Source organism: Myxine glutinosa, unplaced genomic scaffold, assembly GCF_964187855.1.
Source record: "Myxine glutinosa unplaced genomic scaffold, kmMyxGlut1.1 SCAFFOLD_2788, whole genome shotgun sequence".
Classification (NCBI taxonomy): domain Eukaryota; kingdom Metazoa; phylum Chordata; class Myxini; order Myxiniformes; family Myxinidae; genus Myxine; species Myxine glutinosa.
Genome location: NW_027618882.1, coordinates 25,286 through 37,939, shown reverse-complemented (window position 1 = coordinate 37,939; position 12,654 = coordinate 25,286). Strand labels below are relative to the sequence as shown.

General features: G+C 40.6%; 1 long non-coding RNA gene across 1 annotated transcript; it reads right to left on the bottom strand.

Annotated features, from left to right (window-relative positions):
• Nucleotides 1-7,772: 7,772 nt before the first annotated feature.
• Nucleotides 7,773-9,002, bottom strand: LOC137430578 (uncharacterized). The gene is made up of 2 exons (XR_010985105.2): nt 8,731-9,002; nt 7,773-7,905 (listed from the first exon to the last, which is right to left on the bottom strand). It is a non-coding gene; the product is annotated as an uncharacterized LOC137430578 (long non-coding RNA).
• Between the last annotated feature and the right edge of the window lie 3,652 nt (nt 9,003-12,654).

Below are 12,654 nucleotides of genomic sequence, written 5' to 3'. Positions count from 1 at the left end.
CCAGGGTTATTATTTATTTTTGAGGATGAAAGTTGTTGTAGAGTGGAGAATGAACAAACGCTAAGAGCATATTCATTTTTAAAACGAGACCCTTTGAGAGAAATCAAAATCACTACATGTGCACACATTCAGCCATGCATTCCCAAGCTACCTACTCTATTCCCAAGGTATGTTTGCCTTTGCCTTTGAGCTGTCTAGCCTGGAGTCGAATTCTGACCCAACTGTAAACTTCTACGCAGGTGTTCTGCATGCAGAGCGAGGCATCAATGTGTGTGCTGTTCATCGGAAGAGACGTTACGCAAAATAACCCATCTACCAGCACTAGTTGTTTGTGGACCTTGAAGATCCCCTAGTCTTTTGTGAAGAGCAGGTGAGCTATCGCCAGCATACTGGACGAATTACAACTTCCTGCCTAAATCACCTTCAGTTCCAGGCAGAACCTGGCCATTTGTGCGGAAAAAAATCGTTCACGGTCGAGCTCACAAAAAGGTGATAATGATTGGAGCTGTTAATAAACTAGTAATAGTAGGTTCATGCGACATTATTCTACACAATCTTCAACCTCTTCAATGCACCTCGTCCAAAAGTCAACCAGCTTTTTGATCCCAGCACAGAAACCTTCCTTCTGACATGTCCTGAATGCAGTAGAAATTGTTGTGCACATCCGGTTTTCCTCCCAGAAAGGATGGTACCCATCATTCAACACGTTCTCAAGTGGAGACAAGCGTGAGGAAACATTGTATTTCTTGGTGGATTTAAGTGCATTTGTCATCCACATCACCATGCACTTAAAAAGTCTGGAAATCTCTACTTAGCCTTATGGCGCGACCATGCCAATCAAGGTACTATAAATGCCATACATTCTTGAAACAAAACAAATACTTTGGGAAATTTTCTATTTGCGAGACATATTGAATAATGAGTAAGCACTAGGGTAACCTTGCGATCATCTCAACCTCTTCCTTCAAACGTTGCAAGCGGGGCGCCAGAGTTTTTGGGATGACCCTCATTGGGTATTTTCCAAGACTCGAATGGCCAATCGTTATCGATAACATTTCAAAGATCTTACAGACGTTACAGCTACTGCAGCAAAATGCGGATATTAAGCAGATCAAACAAACTTCACAAAGAGGTTCGCACACGGATCAAGAGACATTGCACAAAATGCGTCAACACGTCTTCCACCCCGTTCACCTGGTCCAGCCTTTGCTCCAGGCAAAGTTTTGTGGTTAAAAAAAAAAACAAAAAAAAAAACAAACTTTAGTTCAGCCAACCTGGAAACGATTCTCAAACTCACCCAGGACCCCTGTGCCCTCTTGCACTAATCTGCACTCATCCACACTTATAGTTACGAAAAGCTGCGCATTCAATTCGCATATTGTTTTACGTCACGGGGATCCTTCTGATCAATAGGTTCTCCATAATTTCCAAATTTGATTTAATACATTTCTCATTTAACGGACGTTTTACGTTGAATTGAAATGTGGTTTCCCAAAAACAAAAACACCTATCACTGACAAAACGATCACTCACTCCGATTCATCCTTTAGTGTAAGAGAGTTAACGTTTTATCTCGGCCAGACTGTAGAGATTGCAGGGACGTGATGAAACATAAGCGCATGTAAAATATCACAGAACTCAGCAGTGAAACAATCTATGGCGTCTGATGGGCCTTAAAAAAGATGTCCTCTTTACTGAGTGAAAGCCACTTTCCCATCCTCAAAATGTGTCCCATTTGTCACTGTAATCTCTTTCCTCTGGTTAATCACCTAATGATTGCCCTGCTTCTCTACCATTAGGCCCCTGGGCAGTGGGCTTTTTGCTAGAATGCCACTTCAACTTATTCCTCCTACTGGGCATCATCAGCTTCTGAGAAGACTTCATCATTTCAGGGTAAATCTGCCTTGACGGAAGTTCAACTCACCATCCGTATTCTGTTTAACTGATGGGGTCAGTAAGGTCAAACAAAAGTTGGATATTATCAAACAAACCAAACAAAGGTTGGATTTTTTTTTTAAACGATCATTATTATTAGGTAATCTCATCTCGATTCTCGAAGAGATGAACTTATAAAGTGGGTCGTGATGTCCGGATGTCTGTCTGTCCAGTCGCCCGTCCGTCCATTAACGTTTTGCTATGTTTGTTACTCCTTCCTTTTCACCTGGCTGATAGTTCTGAAACTTGACACGTGAATAAAACACATCAGCCTGCACAATCACTCGGACTTCGGATTTTTCGATTTCGGATCATGGGGGCTCTCAGATGGGGAGGGTGGAAGGGGGGGGGGGGGAGGGGGAGGAAATGACGGGGTAGGCTAACCCCAAAGGGGTCACCATTTTGAATAATAAATGTGGAGAGATGACCCGTGATATTAAAACACAATTTGATGTTGTTTATTTGAAAGCGTTCATTAATACTCTTTTAATTTTGGCAAAAGTATTACAACTTTGAACATTTATCGTCATATTGGATCATTTCCCCATCCCATTTTCTTCCCCCATCCAAAACGTTGATCTTTTCTACCCCCATTAATTCACGGGCCACTTTTTTGAAATTCCGACTTCTTTCCTGGAAGTCCAAGCAGTGTCCATATGTTTTTTTACCTCTACCATCCCCACCGTCCCCTTCCCGTGCCTCCTCCCCCCAAGCCCTCTCCCTCCCACGGATCTCTCGATGTCCCTGCTCTCAAATGTTGTACTTGTGCTTCCATCTCTCTCCACATCTTGTCTCCCGCTCCCTTTATCTTATGTTTTATATGTCAGTTTGTCTTTTTGTGATTAATGTTAGCTCTTACATGAGCCTCGATCGTGTATACAAAAAAAAAAAATTCAACTGAAGAATGGCAAATCTGTGATCCAAGTTGAAATAAATTAACCGTTAGCAATACTCTCCTAGTGCTTAAAACCGCCACTACAACTTCTTTAACCGGCCAAATTATTCCCATCCTCATGTGAAATCGCCCCGGGAACGGTTTTTGGTCCAAGTCTTTCACGAATCGGCAGGTGAAGCCAGACGTTCGACCGAAGGTGATTTAGATAGGAATTTGTCATTTGTTCAGGGTGCCGGCGATAATTCACCTACCCTTCAGGAAACAGAACCATGGGATCAATAACGACCATCAATTAATACTAGCAGAAGGAACATCCGGCTTAATGTCTGTTCGACAGATGGTGCACTTTGCCCTATCTGCAAAGCTCCAGATAGTCTATAGTCGGGAAAGGAATCGAACCCAGACGAGACAACTCAAAGGTAACCTTGATTCCCACGTTGTCATTGGCGAAGAGAAGGCGAGCTATTGCAGGCACTCTGGACAAATTACAAATTCCTGCCCTAACCTTAGTCGAACGTCAGGCCCGGCCAGTCGGTCGTGAAAGACTTGGGTCAAACTTCCCAGGGCCAACCCCATAAGAACATGGGAGTTATTGTGGCCATTGAAGAAGAAGAAGTGCAACATATTTGATCTGGGATTCAGACCTTCTACTTTTTATGCCTTCGCTAACGAAGTCGCCGGAGACATAATGTTTTTGGGTTATCTGTCAGCCTGTCGGTCCGTCCGTGCGTCCGTCTGTGATAGGTTTTCGTAACCACAATAACTTGAGAAAGGCTGGAGAGATACACGTCAAACTTGGTATAATTATATATTATGATGTAAAGATGAACTGATTAGAAATTGGGGCCAAGAGGTCAAAGGTCAAATGTCAGACATCCTGTTAGGTAAAAATTCTGTTACCGAGCTAACTTGTGAACCAGTCATGGAATTTTCACCAAACTTGGTAGAATTATATATTATGATGCAAAGATCAACTGATTAGAAATTGGGGCCAAGAGGTCAAAGGTCAAATGTCAGACATCCTGTTAGGTCAAAATTCCGTTACCGAGCTAACTTTTGAACCAGTCATGGAATTTTCACCAAACGTGGTATAATTATATATTACTAGGGCATGCCCGTACTATATATATATATATAATTATATCCCCCCCCTCTATTTACATGAAATGGTTTGGTCCAAAGCGAACGGCTTGCGAGTACGGTGACAATCCCCCCCCTCTATTTACATGGAATGGTTTGGTCCAAAGCGAACGGCTTGCGAGTACGGTGACAATCCCCCCCCCCCTCTATTTACATGAAATGGTTTGGTCCAAAGCGAACGGCTTGCGAGTACGGTGACAACCCCCCCCTCTATTTACATGAAATGGTTTGGTCCAAAGCGAACGGCTTGCGGAGTTTGGTAAAGAAATCGCCATAGCTCGGTAACTACTTCTCCGATTAATATGAAACCTTGAAAAGGCACATCCTGGGGTCCCCAGCAATATACCTGGCAAGTTTAAAGTATATCGGACCGGTAGTTGTCGAGAAACAGCGGTCACAGACAAACATACATACATACATACATACAAACATACAAACATACAAACATACACACAGAGATTACTGGAATTATAGATAGATGATGCAAAGATCAACTGATTAGAAATTGGGGCCAAGAGGTCAAAGGTCAAATGTCAGACATCCTGTTAGGTAAAAATCTGTTACTGAGCTAACTTGTGAACAAGTCATGGAATTTTCACCAAACTTGGTATAATTATATATTATGATGTAAAGATGAACTGATTAGAAATTGGGGCCAAGAGGTCAAAGGTCAAATGTCAGACATCCTGTCAGGTCAAAATTCCGTTACCGAGCTAACTTGTGAACCAGTCATGGAATTTTCACCAAACTTGGTAGAATTATATATTATGATGCAAAGATCAACTGATTAGAAATTGGGGCCAAGAGGTCAAAGGTCAAATGTCAGACATCCTGTTAGGTCAAAATTCTGTTACCGAGCTAGCTTGTGAACCAGTCATGGAATTTTCACCAAACTTGGTATAATTATATATTATGATGCAACGATCAACTGATTCGATTTTGGGATCAAGAGGTCAAAGGTCAGAAGTCGTGCTAAGCTACAATTTTTTTTGTTACCGTGATAACTAAAGAACAGCATCAGGGATCTAAGTCAAACTTAGTACAGGTATGTATAATGATGAAAAGATGAATTGATTAGATTTTGGGGTCAAGAGGTCAACGGTCAACAACGTCCTGTTAGGTATAAATTCTGTTACTGCGCTAACTTGTGAACCAGTGACGGGATTTTGACCAAACTCGGTACAAGTATATATTATGATGAAATGATGAACTGATGAGATTTCGGCATCAAAGGTCAAACGTCATGTCAGGTAAAAATGTGATACATGAGAACAGCTGAAGAGATTTAAATCAAACTTGGTACAAGTATGTATAATGATGTAATAATGTGGGTGGAGGCGTTTCGGTCGACGTCGCGACATCGAAGAGTGCAGTTCTAGTTCTAAGATTAATCACATCATTCCACTGGAAAAGATTTGTTTACGTTTGAAGTGCATCGAGTGCTTCAAAACCAGTTTGTACGACCTCATGGAGGCAGGGACACTTAGACGAACACACTATAAGAACCGAGTTTATTGTCACTCTGTCAGACTCACACTCATTTGTAATCCGCTTATAATAACGCTGAATATTTGTGACTTTGCGAGTGGAAAGGATCAAAAGAATCTCAACCTCCGTGATCGACGTTTTCACCTAATATATTCAATTACGAGTCGAGTAAATAATCACAAACTTATTCACTGGCGTGGCCTGACATGATGACTCAGAGGTAGCGCACTCAACTGTGAGCTCTCAATGTAGCAAAACACAATTCGATTCCAGACCAGACTAAAATCTTGATAGATATAGGGACGGATTGATTGAAGCAACCCACAACTTTAATCACCGACTATTAAATTATATTCATCTTGTTAGAATAAACACTTTGCTTTTCAAAATTAGAGTTCATAGAACACCTTGACCCATGCAGTAAGCCTGGTGTTTGCTTAACAGTTAAGGTGGCTGGCCTTGAGTTTAGGGTCTTGAGTTTGAGCCCATGTCATGCTAAGCTACAATTATTCCGTTAATTTCCGTTGAATTAACATCAGGTGGGTTGAATCATCCTGTCATCGTTCCCAGGTCGACAAAATGACTACCAGCTTACTGGTAACGGGGGCACTGTATCAGCGGCACAGCTGCGCTTCCAGAAATTATGCAATCAGCAGCCACATGCTGCATACGAAACAACAACCCCATGCAATCTTGAAGAAAAAAAACACATGGGAAGGGTCTTTTCAACTCTTGCTTTGCGTTTCCAAGCACGATTGATATTGCCGACGAGCTGCCATTTTGTCTGAATCTCAATATTCCCCAAACACTGAGAGTGCGGGCAGCAAATTTGATTGGTTGAGAAGACTTAAAATCCCGTAATATTTTGTAGAAAGTATTATTAAACTGGAGATTTTTAAAAGTAGAAAAAAGTAATTTGTCCTACAGTGTTCAAGTATATAAATAAATTAAAATAAAATAAAGGTTTAAAGGTCGTCGAAAAATTTTTTTTCGGAAGTTCACCGCCCTCCTCGTCCCCCTCCCTCCCCTCCCTCCTCCTCCTCCTCCTCCTCCTCCTCCCCCCCTACCCTCCTTTTCCCCCCTCCCCTCCCCCTCCATAACATAATGTCTCCACCTTTTTTGTATAACAAGTCGAGGCTCGTGTAAGAGATAACACATAGAACATATAACAAAGGGAGCGGGAGACAAGATAGCAGGTGTCATATCACAGGTCGATGGCACAATTAAAAAAAAAACTGCAATTCTTAATCAAATCACTGTTAAAACAAAAAATAAGTATTATAATGTATGTATAATGTATGTATAATGGCCCAATCAGTGTCACTTTGGCAGAAGAGGGGCGGAACTAGGCTTATGCCTCGGGCCTTCCGCATCGCTCTCGAAGGTGAATTATTTGTTGGGAATAGAACAAATAGTATATTTAAGTATATATATATATATATATATATGTACATTTACGTATTCCATATGCAAAATGTAAATTAACATACAAAGGGTCCACAGTCGCCACGGAGTACACTGAGTGTAAGTGGTCGTCACACTATCCTGTACAACCTTAAACAAGGAAATGAAGCCATTTGGCACATCGTTGCCATGTTACCATCCAGAGTTATTTTTTGCTACAGTTATAAACGTCAATATTATTTGCTAAAGTATAATCTAAAATCTAAATAACCCAACTTGTTTATAATAGACAAAACAAATTTAAAGAAACATAGGCAAACAACAAAATCATAATTATGCATGGTGTAAAAGTCCATAACATACTTTTACCCCATGCTCTACGACATCATTTATTCCTTCACGAGCCTCCTTTGTGTATTATATGTACTAGTTGGGTCACCCGTGGGAATCCCACGGGCATGGAGGTGTATCGTTGCGATTGGTGCAGCCGTTTGTGCAGTACCCGGGACAATAACGTTCGGCGGAAGTCCAAACCTGAAGATGCTGGAGACCAAAGCTGAAATTGGAAAAACACCGTAGCCTATTTTACTCCAGGGGGTCCGAGGATTACCCAACAAAAATTTTGTTGCGATCGGTTCAGCCGTTTTTGCGGTACCTGGGAACGGACGGACGGACAGACAGACGGACGGACATTTGGTGAATTATAGTAAGATTAAAAACAATACCGATAGCCTAACAATGGTGTAGCCAGGCTTGTTTGATACTTTAGTTGAAGAGGATAGTATGACCTGGGTGGGGATACCAGTTAGCAGTTAATAAATAATGTAAGTATTCATTTTTTTTTTTTACTTCAGGAATGGACAGCCAGTTCGTGAATGACTTGGGTAAAAAAAACAAACGGCGAATGGCAAACGATGATCCAATATATTCCACATTCCTGTGTCACCTTCAGTCGAACGTCAGGCATTGGCAGCAGGTTCGTGAATGACTTGGGTAAAAAACGTACCCAATCTGAACGTTTCTAAATCCAGTCAACGGCGAAACTGCAAATGGGGAATCCGCGAATGTCACGGATGGAAACCCGTACGTCATTTCTTCATTCTGCTTTAAACTCAATGTCTCTAGATTTTCATTCCAAACAGCGTCATTCATCATTCCAATCCAAAAATTAATACTGTGTTGTTAATACATCAAAATATAACATTAAATTATGATTGTATTGACATATCAAACCAGCGAACTGTCATCATCTATTCACTTCTGGATTCGGGAGCAAGATCCGTGTCGATCACATTTCAAAACCATAATTGCATTGAGGAATTTCTGAAACCTCCAAACTACGTTACGACACCCGCTGGGATCCCAAAACGTTCCACAGAAGGTTATTATATTTCCTTTTCGTAAAATATGCAACTGTAATGGTTACTAAACGCTGTGCCCCTGTCATGTGACCAGATCCTCAGCTCTGATTGGTGTACGTTTGTGGGGACATATGGACAGACAAACTCTGCTCTAGACGTCATATTACATTACCATTGGGCTACGCCATAAAAGAAAAAGAAAAAAACATATCTGGAACCAGCTCGGTGGTCAGTAAATAGTGTACAGTTTACATGCAGCACCTGTTGCAGCCCTACCTTACAACCCTCTCCTCCCACCTTCCCTCCACCCCCAAGCGATCTCAACACATCAACATCAACACATGATACCCATAGGTCGAGATTCAAAAACTCATGAGTAAGCCTACTTTTTGTGGGGAGACTTTGCCTTGAGCGAGGCCAAAGTTATGCAAGTGTGGGGTGGGTGTGCCCAAGATAGTTTAGTTCACTTCATTTTTATATTCTTCTTCAATTCACCCGAATACTTACTCTTCGTGTCAGGCTCACTTTGGTGAATGCAGACGAAATAATGTCACAGGTGAAACTCGCCTCCTGAGACAATTCTCTATTCATTGCCTTTCGAGTGGCTTCGGCTCATAAAGGTGTTCACACACCTGCGTGAAGTGGATTACAAGGACATTACAAGACAATTGCAAAATCAACAAAGTATGTCGGATTTGAACGTAACCCCAATAATAAAACTGTAATGATAAAAGTCAACTGCTCATTGTATTTCACCTCAATATTAATACTGTAATAGAGTACAAATTACCATCCACCACCAAAACGTTTTTCACCTGACAGGTAGCATTCTACAATCCACTTTACTCACGACTCCTCAAAACGTTCCTGAAACCACACACTTACCAAAGGCTGGTCTCACCGCAATGTGAAACCTTGATTTGACTCACGCCCGCAGGACTCTTCCAGGTTTGAAAGCAAGTCTTGTGTGGACATGTAGGTGCATGGAAGCCAGGAATCTGAAAGCGTGTGGAGTCAAACATTTAGCCTCAAGGCCTACATAAAGCACGAGCAGAAAAACAACCCTGTTATTAGCATCTCGAGCACACCTCTCCTATTGGTAATCAGAAAAGTCGATGGAAAGAAGTTTTTGAGCATAAACAAGAAAACTCAAATGTAACTAAAGGCCATTTTTGGTCCCTTAAATCTATACTGCACCCAGGAATCTTGTAATAAAAACACTGGGGCAATACCCCCGGCGCTCACCTGGTAGCACAAATAGTATACTGCACTGAATAAAGGTATTTTTAACCAATTTCAATGGTTGCTAGAAGACAGGGCAGCATGTGGAATCATACTAACATAATCATAAGAATTTAAACAAACAATAAAATACCTATTTTGGGGGGCAACTCCCCCTCCCACCCCATGCACCCCCTCAGACCCCAATTTTTCCAATGCCTTGAACAATCATTGGTACATCACGGGTGATGAAGGTTGTGGCAAAGTTTCATCGAAATTGTGTGTGTAGGTTCTGAGAAAAGAGCAAATACCTATTTTGGGGTTCACCCTCCTCATAGACCACCTTGGACCCCGATTTTTTTTAAATGCCAGGAACAAACTTTTGTCCAACACGGGTGATGAAGGTCGTGGTGAAGTTTCATCGAAATAGTGTGTGTAGTTTCAAAGGAAAAAGGAAATTCCTATTTTTGGGGGTCAAACGTGAATCCACTTTGACCCCCGGTAGACCCCCTTAGACCACGATTTTATTAATGCCGTGAACAAACTTTAGTCACAATACAACAAATATAATTTGTGCCAAATTTGGTCGCAATCCCATCAGCGGTTTCGGAGAATACGTTTCAAGTGTTTACGGACAGATGGACGGACGGACTGACGACGCCCCATCGCATAAGCTACCCTGAACTTCGTTCCAGGTGAGCTAAAAATTAACTATATCGTGATTCAACCGAAAAAGAAATGGGGAAATTTACTTGAGCTAGGTCACTGCCTCGCCCTGTGAAATCATGATGAAGACCATTGTTAGGGTTTTCTTTTCTTAACATTTTTATTCGAACTACTCTAAAACGTCGACATCTTAGATAAGAAATGCCGAATGATGGCTGGACTATCGGTACCAGCAACCTCTCTCCACCTCTATCCTACCAAAACACAATGAGCATCTCTACGAACATGGCAGTCGTGGTTTAAACTGCAATTCACAAGATTGAACGTGAAAGTAAACAAATTCTAAGGTTTGTCAAAACTGAGACAGACTCAGAAAGTCGACCATTTTGGCCACACAGGGTGGTCCTTCATCAGTGAGGAAAGTACATACAGTAGTTTACTTTTAATGCCATATTGGGGTAAGGGGAGCAGGAGTGCACAACAACAGGCCTGGTGAAAGACTACAAGGCCCAGGGAATCATTCTCATCATTGTCTTGTTTACCCATAAACTTTATAAACCCCAACTATCTTAAACTAATTAAACCCCATTATCCCATTACCCCCATTAACCCTATTATCATTACTCCATTACCCCATTATTAAACCCATTATTAAACCCATTAAACTTAAACCTATTAAACATTAACATTTGACATTTAACCCCAATTACATTACAATTATTACATTACATTTAACATTAACATGATTACATTAATAACATTAACATTACATTACATTTAACATTAACATTATTACATTAATAACATTAACATTACATTACATTTAACATTAACATTATTACATTAGCAACGGTACCCGCCCTAATGACGGGGCTTCAATTGGGAGGCCCAAATGAAAAGGCAAAATATCAGAAATTTCAGGCTTTTTTATTTTAAACGATTTATATAAACATCCGTTAAATCATATCACACGCAAATCATCAAAATCTAAACAGTATTTGTAGAATTTCAATAAAAGCCACATCACTGTTCATTTCGGTAAATATTATTCCATCGTGTTTGGAAAAACTGGAAAATTGGAAATTGGAAAAATTGTGAAAAATTTGGAAAAACAATATAGCCAAACAATATAAAAACAAACAAAAACAATATAGGAAAACAAAAACAATATATTTGGAAAAACAAACAATATTTTACTCCAGGGGGTCCCAGGATTACCCACCCAAAATTTCGTTGCGATCGGTTCAGCCGTTTTTGCGGCACCTGGGAACAGACAGACAGACAGACAGAGACATTTGGTGATTTGTAGAATTTCAATAAAAGCCACATCACTGTTCATATCGGTAAATATTATTCCATCGTATTTTTTGGAAAAACTGGAAAATTGGAAAAATTCTAAATTGGAAAAATTGGGAAATTTGAAAAATTGGGAAATTGGGGAAAATAGGAAAAATAATATAGCCTATTTTACTCCAGGGGGTCCCAGGTTACCCACCCAAAATTTCGTTGTGATCGGTTCCGCCGTTTTTGTGGTACCTGGGAACAGAGAGACAGACAGACAGACATTTGGTGAATTATAGTAAGATTAACAACACTCCATTACACATGGAGTAACATTAAACATGTAGTATTACAATTTAAGTATTATTAGTAACATTGTATTACATTAGTTAAGTATTATTAACATTAAACTTAAACATTATTAAATTAAAAATTACCCCATTATTAAACTAATTAATTAAATAATTAAACGTTGTCCATCAATTTAGTTATCTTCCAAATACTAAGCCCAATCTTACCATTACCCCAATATAACTTACCCCATTTCCTATCAAGGTAGAGCATTTTACCAGGGTACTGGAATGCAATGGCATACTCTTCTTTCGCCAGATATTTGGGGGATCTTTAACGTCCACAACCTGGAGTCCAAGATCCGAGACGACGGCAACTGTTGGCATTGTACCATGCTGGAAGTTTAATCGGATTCTAATATACGAGGAAGCAAATCCATGACTAGGCAGTTCAGGCACTGAGCATGCGACCAACTTAGCTATCCTACCGTCCTTCAACCCTCCCCACCCGGCATTCCATGAAGAACTCCCATCAAAGCTCTAAATCGTGCTAGACTCTGTTTAACTTCCACTATGTGACAGAATCAGGCACATTCAATCCGAGAAGTTGTAGGATGTTGCTGCCTATCTATTAGTGGGTTGGAGCAATGCATGGCAGATGGATCCTCCGCAAAGTGATGCACGGAGGGACAACTACCCCTTGTAACTTGTAAACAACAAGGAGAATTGGATGGAGAGTTTGCATTCAAAGGAAACATTGTGAGAGTGCTTGGAAGAAATAAGGCAGACATCAGCTGAATGTTCCTTGGATTCATTTTTAACAACTGATAAAAGCTTGTGAGGAAATATGGATGCCAGACCACGTCAAGAACTAAATACACGTTCAAGGAAAAAGCGTTTACTTCCTGTTTGAGATTCAGTGTCCATCGTTTGCCAAGTTAGCAGGAAAACGCAATTCTCACCATAGAATTTT